A 16,464-nucleotide genomic window follows, 5' to 3' on the forward strand; every position below is an offset into this window, starting at 1 on the left:
CTGGTTAAGACCTGTTTTCTATCCTTCGTGGGTTAGACCTGGTTTGAATCCGATCTAGTCCTTGTTTCTGTTCCAGCCTCCTGTGTTCCCGTCCCTCCTCCCCGCTCTCGGACGCTCTCGTTGGGGTTGGTGAGTTGAGTGGACCCCCCCCTTGGGCCTGGTTGTCTGACTTCTGATCCACTTTGCGGCTGTGGTGCTCCCTCCCATGTGACGCACGTTTAGCCTGACCTGTCTCTAATGCTCTAAAGGGATTGGCCTGTCCCCGGATATCTCTTAAGAACCTATTACCTGGGCTCAAGTCATTAGATCCAAGATACCAACTCAACTCAGCTCTGCCCCCTAATGGCAGCTGCACCACGAGAGGAAACAGAGAACAAGTACAGAGCTGACAGGAGCAGACAGGAGCAGACAGGAGCAGACAGAAGAAGACAGGAGCAGACAGGAGCAGACAGGAGCAGACAGGAGCAGAAAGGAGCAGAAAGGAGTAGACAGGAGCAGACAGGAGCACACAGGAAACAGTCAGGAGAAGACAGGAGCACAAAGGAGCAGACAGGAGTAGACAGGAGAAGACAGGAGCAGACAGGAGTAGACAGGAGCAGACAGGAGAAGACAGGAGCACACAGGAAACAGTCAGGAGAAGACAGGAGCAGACAGGAGTAGACAGGAGAAGACAGGAGAAGACAGGAGCAGACAGGAGCAGACAGGAGAAGACAGGAGCACAAAGGAGCAGACAGGAGTAGACAGGAGAAGACAGGAGCAGACAGGAGTAGACAGGAGCAGACAGGAGAAGACAGGAGCAGACAGGAGCACATGAGAGCAGACAGGAGCACACAGGAGCAGACAGGAGTAGACAGGAGCACATGAGAGCAGACAGGAGTAGACAGGAGAAGACAGGAGAAGACAGGAGCAGACAGGAGTAGACAGGAGAAGACAGGAGAAGACAGGAGCAGACAGGAGAAGACAGGAGCACACAGGAAACAGACAGGAGCAGACAGGAGCAGACAGGAGTAGACAGGAGAAGACAGGAGCAGACAGGAGCAGACAGGAGCAGACAGGAGCAGACAGGAGCAGACAGGAGTAGACAGGAGCAGACAGGAGCAGACAGGAGTAGACAGGAGCAGACAGGAGAAGACAGGAGCACACAGGAGCAGACAGGAGTAGACAGGAGCAGACAGGAGCACATGAGAGCAGACAGGAGTAGACAGGAGCAGACAGGAGCACATGAGAGCAGACAGGAGTAGACAGGAGCAGACAGGAGCAGACAGGAGCAGACAGGAGTAGACAGGAGCACATGAGAGTTGACAGGAGCAGACAGGAGCAGACAGGAGTAGACAGGAGCACATGAGAGCAGACAGGAGCAGACAGGAGCAGACAGGAGCAGACAGGAGCAGACAGGAGTAGACAGAGAGCAGAGAGACAGAGAGCAGACAGGAGCAGACAGAGAGACAGGAGACAGGAGAGACAGGAGCAGACAGGAGCAGACAGGAGTAGACAGGAGCACATGAGAGTAGACAGGAGCAGACAGGAGCAGACAGGAGCAGACAGGAGCAGACAGGAGTAGACAGGAGCACATGAGAGTAGACAGGAGCAGACAGGAGCAGACAGGAGTAGACAGGAGTAGACAGGAGCAGACAGGAGCAGACAGGAGCAGACAGGAGCAGACAGGAGCAGACAGGAGTAGACAGGAGAGACAGGAGCAGACAGGAGTAGACAGGAGCAGACAGGAGACAGAGAGCAGACAGGAGTAGACAGGAGCAGACAGGAGCAGACAGGAGCAGACAGGAGCAGACAGGAGCAGACAGGAGCAGACAGGAGCAGTCTGTCGAGTCGGACAGTGAATATACATTACTAAGTCTGCAACAAAAGATTATTTTAGTAGTCAACAGAGTTGGATGTAACTTAGTTCCTAATACTTAGTGTAATTAACATACTTTATAGTTACACATTACTGTAATTAAATCACAGTTCCTAACAGAATACTTATTAGGCACCCACAGAGATGACTTGTGCTGTCAGGTGTCACCTCAGAGGCAGAGAAGCAGCTGCAGATGTTACTCGTGTGATCCATTTGAGACGTTTAAACATTCACTCATTTTCTGTGTATCTCTATTCAAATGTCTTCAATAAAATATAAAAGTACACATCTGACTCATTTATGCAATATTACAAATAATGTCAATTCAAAGTAATGTCACTAAGTTACAGACAGTAACGACATGTGTAATATATTCCATTTATAAGTGACTTGTATGGAGTAATTACTTTTTCACTGCTCGTCAGCACTGGTAGTGAACACACACAGTGACACTTTTTAAACAGTCTACATTATCAGTTAAACAAAGGCTGAAATCATAGACTGTAAACAGAAGTGAACTAGGCGAGTGTGACGTCAGCCATAACATGCGGTTCCAGTCAAACGAAGCTCACTGAGGCTGGCAGTTATAGGAGCGAATTTGGAGCCCAGTTCCACATTAGAAATAGAGATTTATTTACCGAACAAAATAGCTAAATAAAAGCACCAGGATCATGTAGAGCAGGTTAATACAAACATTTCAATACGAGCTGAAGGCTTCTAAATTGAAAATATTAAAATAATAGTTTATTTTATTTTGACTTTTTGATTTAATAAGGCAACTGTGTTTGTTGTAGAAGGTCTTTTCATATGATTTTAGAGTCTGTATTGTTGAAATAACCATTATTCTTTAATCGTCACGTTTAGTTGACACATGGGACTGTTTATTCACGTTCACATTAATACAACCCAGAAACTCAGCTGATATAACAAGTCGCAGCTGCCCAGGGACAAGACATTTTTGAAGTACCAAATACTACAAAACTTCCTGTGTTTTTCTACGTATAAACTGAAGGTTTAACCCAGAGACACTGAAGGATGGGTCAAATGCAGAGGACATACCTCCCTATACGTGACAGTAAAGTATATGTTACCATAAAGAGTAAAGGGCATGAACAACAACTTTCTACCACCTTTCTTTAATGGGAGTGAGCAATGTGTCATACTTACTTTTGATCCCCGTTCTACTTCCCCTGGCTGTTACCAAGAACAGACGTGATGTTTGGCGACCAACAAAGATCTCACACATGTCGCTACAACATATTAATCTGCTTCTAACCCCGTGTAGCTTTTCAGTTCTTGGTTGGTGTAGGACGATGTCGAATGAATGAAGTAGAAGTAAATATGTGGATACTAAAGGTTGGGCACAGAGCGAGCGCTGATTAGACTGACAAAGCTCCATCGGAATTAGATCCGGATCTATTCCACAACCCAGAAGGACGACTTTAGCTTTATACCTTTCTAATGACGCTGATCTGACGAGCTGGAGATTTCGTGCAGTTTTATGGCATTTGCACTGTTTACAGTCGCCATGATTATATTGAAATAAACTGAATAATCCCAGTCTTGACCTCCAGTATGGCCACCAAAACATTAAATCACGCCACATCACATGCAAAGCCTTAATTACTCAAGTTTTATACAGTAACTGAAGCAGCAATAAAAGGTTCCATAAGTCTATTTGGACATTAAAGGGATAGTTCGGGATTTTTGACATAAATCTGTATGTCATCCGCGTGAGCAGTGTCGTGCATCCACACTGACTCACCCCCGACAGCGTCCGGTGAGCCCGAGATACTGACCGTTTTTGGTGCTGACGAAAGTAGTCCGGCAAGTTGTGCTGGGGACTGTATAATAAAGCGTTTTTCTTCTCAAAACAACATGTGTTCAAAAGAGTGATACATTTGCATCACAAAACCATCGTCACCTAAAAAGTCAGACCTCATTATCGCTTGGCACTATTTTCTTTCCGTTCGTATCACTGTGCGCTGCCGCCAGGTGACAGCCGCGCACGGATCCATCACTTTCTGCAGTTGTTCGGCAGTGTTTACATGTGCAGACGCCGCGACGCGAGAGAGCTAACGTGAGAGCTCGAGCCATAAGTAGCTTGTATAAGATACATATGAATATATCTAAAAAATGGTGCAAACTCTTGATTCTCCAGGCTGTAACAACAAAAATCTGGCTGAATCTCCACACACATGTCACCGTTTTCCTGTCACGGACTTTGTGCTGAGGAAACTTTGACTTCTTGCCTTTGGCTTCAACGTAGAAACCAAACCAGGTAAGAACGAAGAAGTGCAGCTGTGTTTACAAGACGACAGGCTCAAGAATCAGCTGTAACTCTGTGTGCAGTAAATCACTCAGTGTCATATCACCAGTGAAGCTTCTACAAAACGTAACTTTATAAGTCGACTGTTATTACTATTGTAAATGTCTCGTACACTGTTGGCAGCAGCTACGTGGACGTGTGGATGATTCATGTTTCTATTAGTCGTCCATGCTTCAGTCACAGTGTCGACTCTATGTTCACTGTATATGAGTTTATAAATGACGTGATGGTGATTGTCGCTCACTCGGTCTCTCACGGCTCCAGCTTCAACTTGTATCACTTCTCTGTCTCTCTTCTCTCTCTGCTCGTTCTAACTCCATCTGGTGAATTTCAGCATCAATATATTCAAGTTCATAAAGATCTCCCCTTGTCTTTGTGGTAAAGGCAAAGTTTTTATTGTCGGTGTCGTAATCAGACATGTTGTCGTTAACATTCCGAGCAGTAAAAACCGTGAACCAGGCGCAGCTTTCACCTGGCGGCAGAGCAGTGATACGAACGGAAAGAAAATAGTGCCAAGCGATAATGAGGTCTGACTTTTTAGGTGACGATGGTTTTGTGATGCAAATGTATCACTCTTTTGAACACATGTTGTTTTGAGAAGAAAAACACTTTATTATACAGTCCCCAGACAACTTGCCGAACGACTTTCGTCAGCACAGAAAATGGCCAGTATCTCGACTCACCGGACGCTGTCGGGGGTGAGTCAGTGTTGATGCACGACACTGCTCACGGGGATGACATACAGATTTATGTCAAAAATCCCGAACTATCCCTTTAAATGTAGCCCATTTCTTTTTCTTTTTCAACAATCAATTGGAATGAAATTCTCAATACATCCATCCATTTTCTTCCGCTTATCGGGTCGTGGGGGCAGCAGTCTAAGCAGGGACTCCCAGACTTACAATACTTACAAAAAGATTAGAAATTATGCAGGAGAGCGCAGCAGCAGATCAGGAGCAGCATTCAGTCTGTTTCTGTGCTTTGGTTTTATTTTTGTGAGCAGAGAAAATCCCAGTTCACACATATATGCACACTACCTGTCAAAAGTTTTAGAACACCCTCATTTTCCCAGTTATTTATTGCAATTCAAGTCGTGCAAGTCCAATGAAAAGCTTGAAATGGGACAAAGGTAAGAACTGAACAGCCAGAGGTTAAAAAAAAGTCCAAGTCCAAGCTCTGCCAAAACTAACACAGGAAAAAAGACGAGATGGTAAAGCTTGAAAACCTGGAGTGTCCAGCAACAGCACAGTGTCCAGACTTAAACCTCATGGAGCTGGTTCGGGATGAACTGGACAGAAAACTGAAGCAACCTACAAGTGCCACACATTTATGGAAACTTCTGCTACAGACTCGGGTTGAACTTTCTGAACAATATTTGATTTCTGTTGTAAAAAGATCGAGGCACAAGTGTGTTCAGTTGTTTTTTCTGCCAAAGGTGAGCACTTTCATCAATCAAAAGTTTAGAATACATTTTGATCAACAGTAAACAGAAAAAAAAACTGGAAAAAGTGTGGTGTTCTAAAACTTTTGACCGGTACTGTATATGTAGTAGTGAAGGGAATAAGCAGACGAAACGCTGATCCAGACTGAAGATAAGGTCACAAATCAGAACTCTATGTTGCAGATCTACATGCAGATCGTGACAAGGCGACGCCAAAAATATCTCTTGCGACTCACCTGAGGATCGCGGACCAGTCTTTGGGAAACAATGGCTTAGATGACCATATCAAAGCTCGTACTAACTTGATGCACTTCAGAAAAACAATATAAAGACCAAATCTTACATAAATACGTGTAGTCGGGGAGCCAAAGTCTCAAACGCTCAATAAAATGGGTTGTACCTGACATCATCTGCCACACTTTTTGTTTGTTTTTGGGGTTTTTTGGTTAACTGTGACCCTAAGGACCAATAATTGAAGGGTCTGTTTTTCCTGAAATATTGCAAAAAAAAAAAAAAAAAAAAGCTGTGGCCATTTTAGTGTATGTGACCTTAATTTTTTGATGGAAAATTTTGAAAAATGAAAATTTCCTGAAGTCCTCACTGGGTTAGGTAAGCTGTCAATAAATGCATTCCACATGCAAAGAACACATGTGGTGACAACATTCAGTGAAAAAATAATTCTTAAAACACATTTCTACATGATTTTCATCTTTACCTCATTGGCAATCAACTATTCCTGTGTGATGATTTCAGAATGTTGAGAGTGGCCTGACATTCTATTGAGGTTCCAGGCCTGTTGACGGCCAACTACTAATGAAATCATCACAGATCCACTGATTTTTGTTGGACTTTTATATTTTTTTCTGTGAAGTTAGTTTACTGTTTGGAGAAAGGAATGGCATATTGGCTTATGTCATAACTTGGGTGAATAGTTGATTGCCAGTGAGGTGAAGATGAAAATATTGGAGAAAAAAAGTGAAAAAACACCTTTTTTTTTTTTTTTTTGCATTAAATTGAGCCAAAATCATATAGACATGTGTTTCAGGAATTATTTTTTCACTGAATGTTGTCGCCACATGTGTTCTTTGCATCTAGAATACATTTATTGACAGCTTAACCAACCCACAGAGGATTTCAGGAAATTTTAATTTTTCAAAATTTTCTATCAAAAAATGAAGGTCACATACACTAAAATGGCCACAATTGTTTTTCGCAATATTTTCGGAAGAGCAGACCCTTCAATTATTGGTCCTTAGGGTCACATTTAACAAAAAAAAAAAAAAAAAAAAAAAACACAAATATGACAGATGATGTCAGGTTCAACCCATTTTGAGACTTTGGCTCCCGACTACTGGAAGACTAGATCCACTGTCTAGAATCGTTTTAAAGGGAGCTTCGTTCCAGCTGCTATCAGACTTACGATTAAATTGTAATCTATTTATCTATCAATTTTAGTACGTTTGTCTTGCAAACAGTTGTGTGTTTTTATAGATTTAATATTTATTGTGATTTTAGCCAAGTGTGATGGATGAATTTAACTAACGGTTTATGGAACAAACCTTTCTGCACTGGAGTTCTTTAACACGTTATTTTGTTATTGTGTTTATTGTGCCTAATGTGGATGAATGAAATGGGAAATGTGGGACCAACCTCTGAAATCTGCAAAACAAATTTACCTCCTGGTAGGAATAAAGTGACCTAACCCTAACCTAACCTAACATGCTTTTCTTTAACATTACTTTTTATTTTGATATGATCATAAACAATACATTTTGTGCCTTCTTTGTCATTATTATTAGTTTGTATGACCATGAACGAAAACAACAACCAAAAAAAAAAAAAACATTTTGTCATTCTTATTGTGGTTTATTTTGTACCATCATAAACGATAAACTTCTGTGCCTTCGTTAACATTATCATTAGTTTGTACGACCATGAACGGGTAAAAAAAAAAGGCTTTAAAATGTGAAGATAAGAAGTAAGAAAAAAAGTGATTGTATTTCTGTAGAAGCCTTTAAAAAAAGAGTATAAAGCATTATGTTTTGAAAGATATAGAGCTTCTAGGACCTAGATGAAAGAAAAAGGAGGTAAGTACAAAGCTAAACCACCACACCGTTTATTAAAACACAATAAAATACACTAACACACACTTAAAACCTTCAGAAACAGATATTGCACATTATGTATTGCACTACTCAATTTAAAAGGTAAATGGTTAATTAATAATGTCTCCTTTTCCTCCAGAGCCCAGCAGCTGTCAATGAACATGCCTCTGTGCCTCAGGACTAAAAGTGGTAAAAGGAACGACAATATTTTTTTTTTTTTAAAACCAATCATGTGCAATGTCTTGTTTAATATGCGCAAATATGTTTAAAGTGCTGTGTGTGATCAAACGTGTGGTGTTTTCGCCCCTTATGCTCCTGTATCTGATCTTTTAATGACAGTCTGAAGGAGCATAGTCATTTTGGTACAAAGGAAAAAACGGTAGAAGTTAGCAGACTTGTTTTTTTGTTCTTTTAAGTCATTTTAGATCAGTGTTGAGATTTAAAAATAAATCTAACCATGTCTTTCCTCTCACTCCTCAGATCAGAATGCCCAGAAAAGTTCAGTGTCCTGTATCAAACTCTTGTCTGTGCGCTGTGGCTCCTTTCTCGTTTAATCCGATCATTAAAAAAAAGTCACACTTTGAGCCCATTTTCCGTGTTGTCGTTGCAGGACTTCAGGCCTGAGTTAACTTTGGTCAGACTCAGGTTTGTTTCTGTCATGGAACGAGTTCGGGCTTAAACTGGAGATGGAGCTGGTTCGAGCTCAGGATTTTGAAGTTAAGTCTAGACTTGTAAAGCGACTTTGATGGAAAACCCCCATAGTATTGAAAGTACAATAACAGAGCAGCGGTTTATACACGACACTAAGCCCAGTTTAATATAAAACTCAGTTGTATGTCATATATTATTAGGTTAGGTTATTATGTTATTAGGTTCTTTTTTTTAGACCTACAGTTTTGTTTCATACCTGACAGTTTCGACTGCTCACAAGTGCTCTTCCTCGGAGTCACATGATGTTGTTGTGACGTGTCAGGTCAGTTGATTTAAATAGGTTTTGGCGCTGTCTTCCCACCGGTGGAGGCAGGACGACAGCGCCATCTGCAGTCCCACTTCCCCAGGACAGTATTTCAGGTGTGTGAGAGTAAAAAAGCCCCTCGTCCCGGTTTATAGTCCCGTGGGCATGTTTCCGTATTTCGATTGCCTCTTTAATCCAGCGGTGATGTTTGTTTTCCTCTGTCCCAGAAATGGCCGATTTGAGTTTCGCCTTCGCTGTTTCCTTCTCGCATTCTGTTCTATGTTCCTTTTTTTGTGTACTGAACCGCTCCCTGTTTCGTATATGACATTACATTTATGCTCTGGTTCTATTTTGTCTTTCGGGTGGATGAGTAGTTGTTGGAGTTTTCTGTTCGGTTTCACTGGTGTGTTGATATTGTGTTTTTTCATCGCCCTCTGCACTTTTTCTGTTATGCCCCTGATGTAAGATAATGTTCCCATGCCTGTGCTCCTTTTTTCTGTTTTGTTTTTTATTTCTCTTGTTCTGTTTTTCTTTCTCTCTAACCTGTTGTTTCCCTTTGTTTATTGCCCATTTTGGGTATTGGCATTGCCTTAGTGCGTTGTGAATGTGTCTGTCTTCTTCCTGTTTGTCTTGTTCATCTGTTATAATGTTGGTTCTGTCAAATAATGCTCTTACAACGGAAAGTTTGTGGGCAGTGGGATGTTCCGATGTCCATAAGTACAGAAGCGGAGAGGGGTCACAACTAACGTGAACGCCGCAACAAATACAAATGCGACAACACACCAAAAAAAGCCACAACGGAAATGACCGCGGGACTCTATTTTAATGCAAATGCTGCAACAAATACAAACGCCACAACACAAAGGCAAAAGCCACAACACATCATTTTTCTTCTTCACTCGCCGCTTGATCGGTCCGTCGGAAAATAGAGTCCCGCGATCACTTCCACTTCATGTGTTGTGGCTTTTTAATGTGTTGTGGCTTTTTGATGTGTTGTGGCTTTTTGATGTGTTGTGACTTTTTAATGTGTTGTGGCTTTTGTGTTTGTGTTGTGGCGTTTGCATTAAAATAGAGTTCCACGGTCATTTCCGTTGTGGCTTTTTTTGGTTTGTTGTGGCTCTTTTTTGGTTTGTTGTGGCTCTTTTTTGGTTTGTTGTGGCTTTTTGTTGTGTTGTCACATTTGCGTTTGTTGTGACCCCTCTCAGCTTCTGTACATAAGAGATACTGGTCTGTGTGAGTTTTCTGTGTATTTTTAATTTGATGCTGCCGTCTTCTCTGTGTGTGATGTTCATGTCCAGGAAATTTATTGTATTCTTTGTTTCTTCTTCGTGTGTGAATTGGTGAATTGTTTCCAGTGCTATCTATTGTGTTTAAGTGGTCTGTTAACACTTGTGTGTGTCCATTTCCAAATTTCTCCATATGTATGTATGTCATAGGGTTAAGCGGTAACGGAGGGAAACAGGGGCAGATTTTTGACATTCAAATGTCTCTTATTCAGAAACTAGAGGGACTATTGAAATAAGTAAAGTATCAGAATGTAGGAAAGAGTTACACTCCAACAGGGTCAAGTTAAACCTGTGATATTCTTTCAAGTTGTTGACAAAAATTTTAAAAACTCATTTCGGTAACAGAGGGAATGAAATATGCAGCACTTTTTGGGCAATAAATCCAAACAGTGATAACTCTTGGTTCTCACTTACATATCCTTAACAAACTGGTTTGAATATTTGCTTCATATAGTTTTCTACCATATGGTACAAGATTAGGTTGAAAAACCTCTTACTTTTTGACTCATGAGATTTTTTATTAAGAAAGGTCATGGTAACAGAGGGAAAAGTAACGGAGGGAAAATTGTCGAAGCAAGTAGAAGGTGCATTCTGAATACTTTAATATTACTTCAAAATTAAAGGAAACTATTTCTATAAAATATGTCAGTCCTTCCAAGCAAAATTTTATCATTTTAAATACAAATCATGTCCCTTCATCAACAGTTCAAAGATGGAATAACACAAGATATGATGAAATACATCCATTTATTTACATGATTTGCAGGTCTTTGAAATTTGGGAAATAATTTTTGTTCCATGTTTCATACATGGTCTGTTTAAAACGTATGGAACTTTCAGAACCAAAATTGGTACAGAAAAAAGGTCAACAGTTTCATAAACTAGAGTACATATGTATCTGTTCAATACATTTTTATATCAGATGCATTAACTTGAATTTTTGGCCTTGCTGTTTACTTCTGCTTATATATATCAGGGGGTCCCTGCTCCAGAAACGTTGAAGACCCCTGTCGTAGATCGTAAGTACAGAGCACACAAGCGTCTATGTCCTCCTTAACAACTAGTCACAAAGATGAACTGTTACGAAGACAAATACATAATTGATCTATTAACTCTCTCTCTTTCTTTGTCCCTGTCTCTCCCTCCTCCTCTCATCTCGCTCTGTCTCTCCTCCCTCTCGTCTCTCTCTGTCCACGTCTTCACCTGCCCGTGTCTTCTGACCTCATAACCTGATTTTCTCTGGGCCAATAGGGTGACTTCCTGCCTTCGGGCCTTGCTCCTGTTTCCAATTCTATCTCTGAGCCTTATCCCCTCTCGCCTGATCTCTTCATCCCCTCCAATCCTGATCCGTCCCCAGCAGGAGCGAGAGAAAGACGAAGAGAGAGAGAGAGGGAGGGAGAGAGAGACAGATAGAGAGAGAGAAGAGAGAGAGAGGGAAAGGAGGGGGAGAAGGAGAGAGCGAGAGAGAGAGTTAGCAGTTAGGAGCCATTGTACGAAGCATTCGCCGAGGGACACAGGTGTACAGGTGAGTTACATTCACTTTCATTCTATTCGCTTTTTCAAACTCAACTTTTGCAAACTTTTAACAACTGCACTCTTTCTTAACATATTTAGACTTCCGTGCATTTAACAAGAAATCCTGTACTTTATCTCACACCGTTTTCTATGCACTTTAAGCTAGAGCTGAACTGTTTTTTTTACATATTAGTGGATAATAAGCTGGAATCTTATCTAAAAATGTTGTACGGAATTGTCCTACCATTTTTTCTGAATGTTTTGTGCTTAATGAAAACCAATTTTCTTGCAAGGTATTAACCTCTAGAGTTGTGAAGTAACAAATACACTGTGCTCCAAAGCAAGAAAAATGATCTGTCGAAGGCTTTTTGGCCGAAACGTTGTTTAAAAATTTAAAAAAGCTTTTGGATATTGGCCATCTGAGTGTGCTGTGCATTTTTTCACTTTGCATTTGCACCTCTACAAGAACTTCAGTGTGCATTTTCTGTTTCATGTAATTAAGTAAATACATGCATCAAAAATGCATGAAAACAAATTTTGAGTAACTGTATTCAGGTACAGTTGCTTTACGCTTTAACTCAACTCAATTCGACCAAGTTTGAGATAAATTCCGCGTAATATTTGAATCATTTTGCAGATGAATCTTGCTTTATTTTAATCTGAGAGTTAAAATCTTGCATTTTTAAAATCTCTGAGTGGATTTTTGCAGTTTGCTCCTTGACTTGTGCACTGTCCTGCCTCAGTGATGATTCTTTAAACCCTCTCAAGGTGATCTTTGGATTGTAGTGGGGCCAAAGAGGATTGAGGCGCGAGCTTTTATCCCCCACACGAGCCACTTACGGCGGGCACAAACTCGCCCTCTGGCCCCTGCTTGACAGAGCTCCTGGTCACTTTCAAAAACCGTTTCGAATTTACGTCAAATGATTGGCACGACGTAAAGAAACGGTCCTGAAATGCTCTGCAGGTGCTAAAACGTAACTACAATACAATATAGTTTCATCTATAAATTCACAAATAAGCCTGAAAGAAGAATCCCAAGTGAATCGAAATTTTTATTTGGACAATCACAAATCGCAAAGACAGCATTTGTTACAGTGAGATCGTTCTGTTGTCAAAAAACAAAACAGAAATCTGCGTAAAAGCTGTTAATCCTGCAGTTTAGACTTCTGCAAACAAATTCTGAAGTTCTGAAATGCACAGAGTTCTTGGATTTGTTTCTTTTTGGACAGTTTTCGCAAATCTTAAAGCTCCTAGACATGCTTAAAACGATACACAAATCTTATGTGAATCGCAATTTGAGTTTCTTCCCCAAACCTTGAGCCCTTTATTATAATATGACTCTAATTATGCTTTTAATTAGCGTCTTAGCTTTAAATTGGATCGATGGAAGTACATTGCATTGCCGTGTAGTAGTTTAGGATTAACTTGTTAGCTGATAAGTTTGAGTGAGCTGATTGGATGTCTGCAAGTGGCTTTAAATGTACGGAGAACTGTGCGTCTAGAGAAGTATTTACACACAAAAAATCACGTCAAAAAATCGAAATATGCCTTGATGAGCCAATGTTTTGACCAAGGTGACTAGATTTTCAAAATTTTAAACTGGGACACATTGGGTTGGGATGGTCGGTATGAATAAAATAGTGAAAAGAGCGTGTAAGATTGTGCGTTCTCCTGTCAGGCGTGATCTGAGAGGCTTCTGTCGCTGCATTTTTCTTTGCTTTATGTTCGTTCACAAACACGGATTTCTGTATTTTGGCAAAAGAAATGATAAATTATGCTCCTCTTTATTGTTGGTGAAGATCAGATTAGTCTGAAATTGTGATAGTCCTGGTTTAGTCTTGGTTTAGACCTGATGTAGTCCTGTTTTAGTCCTGGGTTAGACCTGATTTAGACCTGGTTTAGAACTGATGTAATCCTGGGTTAGTCCTGGTTTAGACCTGATAAAGTCCTATTTTAGTCCTGGTTTAGACCTGGTTTAGACCTGGTTTAGACCTGTCTTAGACCTGGTTTAGACCTGATGTAATCCTGTGTTAGTCCTGGTTTAGACCTGTTTTAGTCCAGTTTTAGTCCTGGTTTAGACCTGGTTTAGTCTTGTTTCAGTCCTGGGTTAGAGATAGTTGAGATCTGTTTTAGACCTGTTTTAGTCTTGGGTTAGAACTAGTTTAGTCCTGTTTAAATCCTGGTTTAGACTTAGTTTAGTCCTCTTTTAGTCCTGGTTTAGATCTGTTTTAGTTCTGTTTTAGTCCTGATTTAGATCTGTTTTAGATCGGATTGGTCCAAAATGCATTTCTTGTATAAAACTGGGACAAATCAGTGGTTTTGTATAAACCTGCTGGGACAGGGGACACAGGGCTCAAAACTAGGACAGTTCCAGGTCAGTGGAAACGTCTGGTCACACTAGTTTTGACTTTAAGTTACTTAAATGAAAATGCATTTGTTACGTTAAATTAAGATAATGACGTAAAAACTACAGCACGACACATTTACTTAGAGTTAACGTGGTTTTAAAGTGCAGCTCGCATAGATCAGTTATTTTGCATTTTCAAGAAACGTAGGTTGTTTAAAACCAGCTTTGCACTGATTTGAAAAGTCTTTTTGATTAAGTTTTGTTTGCTTGAAAACTCTGTACACACCGGGGATTTCTTGCATCCACTTTCGCGTTCATAACATGCAAATTTATCGAGCTAAACTCCATATTTTGGTTGGGTAAGATTGCGTAAAGCGTGCCACCGTGTCCTATGTGAACGGCACACTTCCTGTTGCAGCGTCTTTGCTTTAACCTGAACACAAAAGTGAATAATCCTGTCAGAGCCGGAGGTCGCGGGCTAAGCTAACGTCATCTCATTAAACCGCGCTAAGTCAACCGTCGCTAGCGTACACCTTTCACTTTCCCGCCGTGTGAGGGTAGAGTTCGGCGTCAGAGCTACGTGCCGGAGTCATTCAACGAGACAAAACGGAGTGTGGAAAGTCGACGGAAAAGGAGTCAGAAATCGTGCTTGAGAACCGTCCGGGACGCGAATGATGCTACGGTGCTAATGATGCTATGTAACGAGATCAGAGCATGGGCGGTATTAGGATTAGCGCTAACGAGCTCACGTTAGTCATGTTTGCTCGGCTTTCAAGGTCAAAGAACTTCACCGTTTATCAACATGGAAACGCTGAACTCTCTCCTCTGACCGTCTGACCTTCTTCTCTTCTCCTCTGCTCCTCTGAGCCTCGCCTTTGTTCTTCTGACCCACTCCTCTGCTCCTCTGACCTTCTTCTTTTCTCCTCTGGCCCTCTCCTCTCTTCTTCTAACCCTCTCCTCTGACCCTCTCTTCTGCTCCTCTGACCCTCCCCTGCTTTCCTCTGACCCTCTCTTCTGCTCTTCTGGCTGTCTCCTCCTCTCCTCCTCTGACCTTCTAATGACATTCTCCTCTGACCCACTCCTCTGTTCTTCTGACTTTCTCCTCTGTTCTTCTGACTTTCTCCTCTGTTCTTCTGACCCTCTGCTCTGACCCTCTCCTCTGTTCTTCTGGCTGTCTCCTCCATTACTCCTCTGACCTTCCCCTAACATTCTCCTCTGACCCTCTCCTCTGTTCCTCTGACCCTCTCCTCTGAACCTTCTCTTCTGACCCTCTGCTCTGCTCCTCTGACCCATCTCTGAAAATCACAAATGCAGAGTTCTATTTAGATTTTATTGCTTGAGTAAAATTGACCAAAACAAATCTAAAAAGATACAAAAATAGTGCTCCTCGTCCTCGCCCCTCGATGCCCCCAAGGGTCAAAAAGTCAAACATGTCTTCGCTCTCCGGCAAGTTCCTCATTTGATAATTGAATAGTTCAACACAATTACATTTTATATTTCGTATATTCAAGTCAAAGTTCCGTTGAATACAACACAGACGGACTGGCATTCACTTTTTTTTTTCAGGATTCAGGTTTTATTTTATCAGCCTCACATCCTTAAAGAAGGTCATGACATTTAGATCACCATCTTACTTTTTATTGTTTTGAAAAAGCTATGCTTACTGAAAACAATGTATTAACAGGTTTTTTAAGCTTCACTTTACTTTTTAACACTCCTTTAACTTTCTGTGCTAAGTCACTCCCCCTTCAGAGCACTATCACCACACAATCAGCGTGCACCTCACTAATGACACTACTGCACATCCCATCAGGTTTGTCACATTGCTGTGTACAGTTTTGTATCACGTTTTTGTTTATTTATGGAGAATTGTCGTGAGGGAGTGTGGGTGATGTAGTAGGATTGTGGGCGGAGCCTCGTACAGAATATTACAGCTAACGTGAATAGGGCCAGAACAGATCACCAGAACCGAAACATGCATGGATGACTCTAAAACCTCACCAGGCATGTTTTAGATTAGAGAAAAATGTTATTTCACGTGGTAAAAATCCCAAAAAATGGATTGAGCATAACAGCCCCTCTTTAAATAACATCAACCTGAGCACCTTAAGCCGCCGCAGGGGGCAGAATCAGAGAAAGGTGCTGTAGCCCAAGCAGCGTGGCACTTTAATCGGATGACACTAAACCTCCTCCCTCCTCCTCCGGCTCAGGTCCCAGACCAGGATCCAGACCAGGATTTGGACCAGTCCTAGACCCACTGACCTGAGGGTGTTCAGGAACCCGCCCACTTCTCTGAAAAGCCCCATCCCTTCTGAATGTTTGACCAATCCCGGCCTAAGACAAAGAGACTTAATCTGGTTTATCAGCCAGCTCAGTTAAGTGACTTTGGATGACTTTCTCCACACATTACAGACAGGAATTACAAGACAACCACAAAAAAACCAAAAAACATTAACCCATTTAAAATCAGATTTATAGATATAATTTCCATTCAAAAACACTGGACATTGTTTCATTCACGTGTTGTAAGTTTTCCAGTTTGTATTGGTTACCTACTTCTTAAAAGACATGAATCTGTGTGTGTGACAGAATTGCTGGTTGATTGCAGTGTTGTTGTGTCCTTAAGCAACA

The sequence above is a fragment of the Boleophthalmus pectinirostris genome, unplaced genomic scaffold, assembly GCF_026225935.1.
Source record: "Boleophthalmus pectinirostris isolate CB_2022bp ecotype Guang Dong unplaced genomic scaffold, ASM2622593v1 HiC_scaffold_21, whole genome shotgun sequence".
NCBI classification, from domain to species: domain Eukaryota; kingdom Metazoa; phylum Chordata; class Actinopteri; order Gobiiformes; family Gobiidae; genus Boleophthalmus; species Boleophthalmus pectinirostris.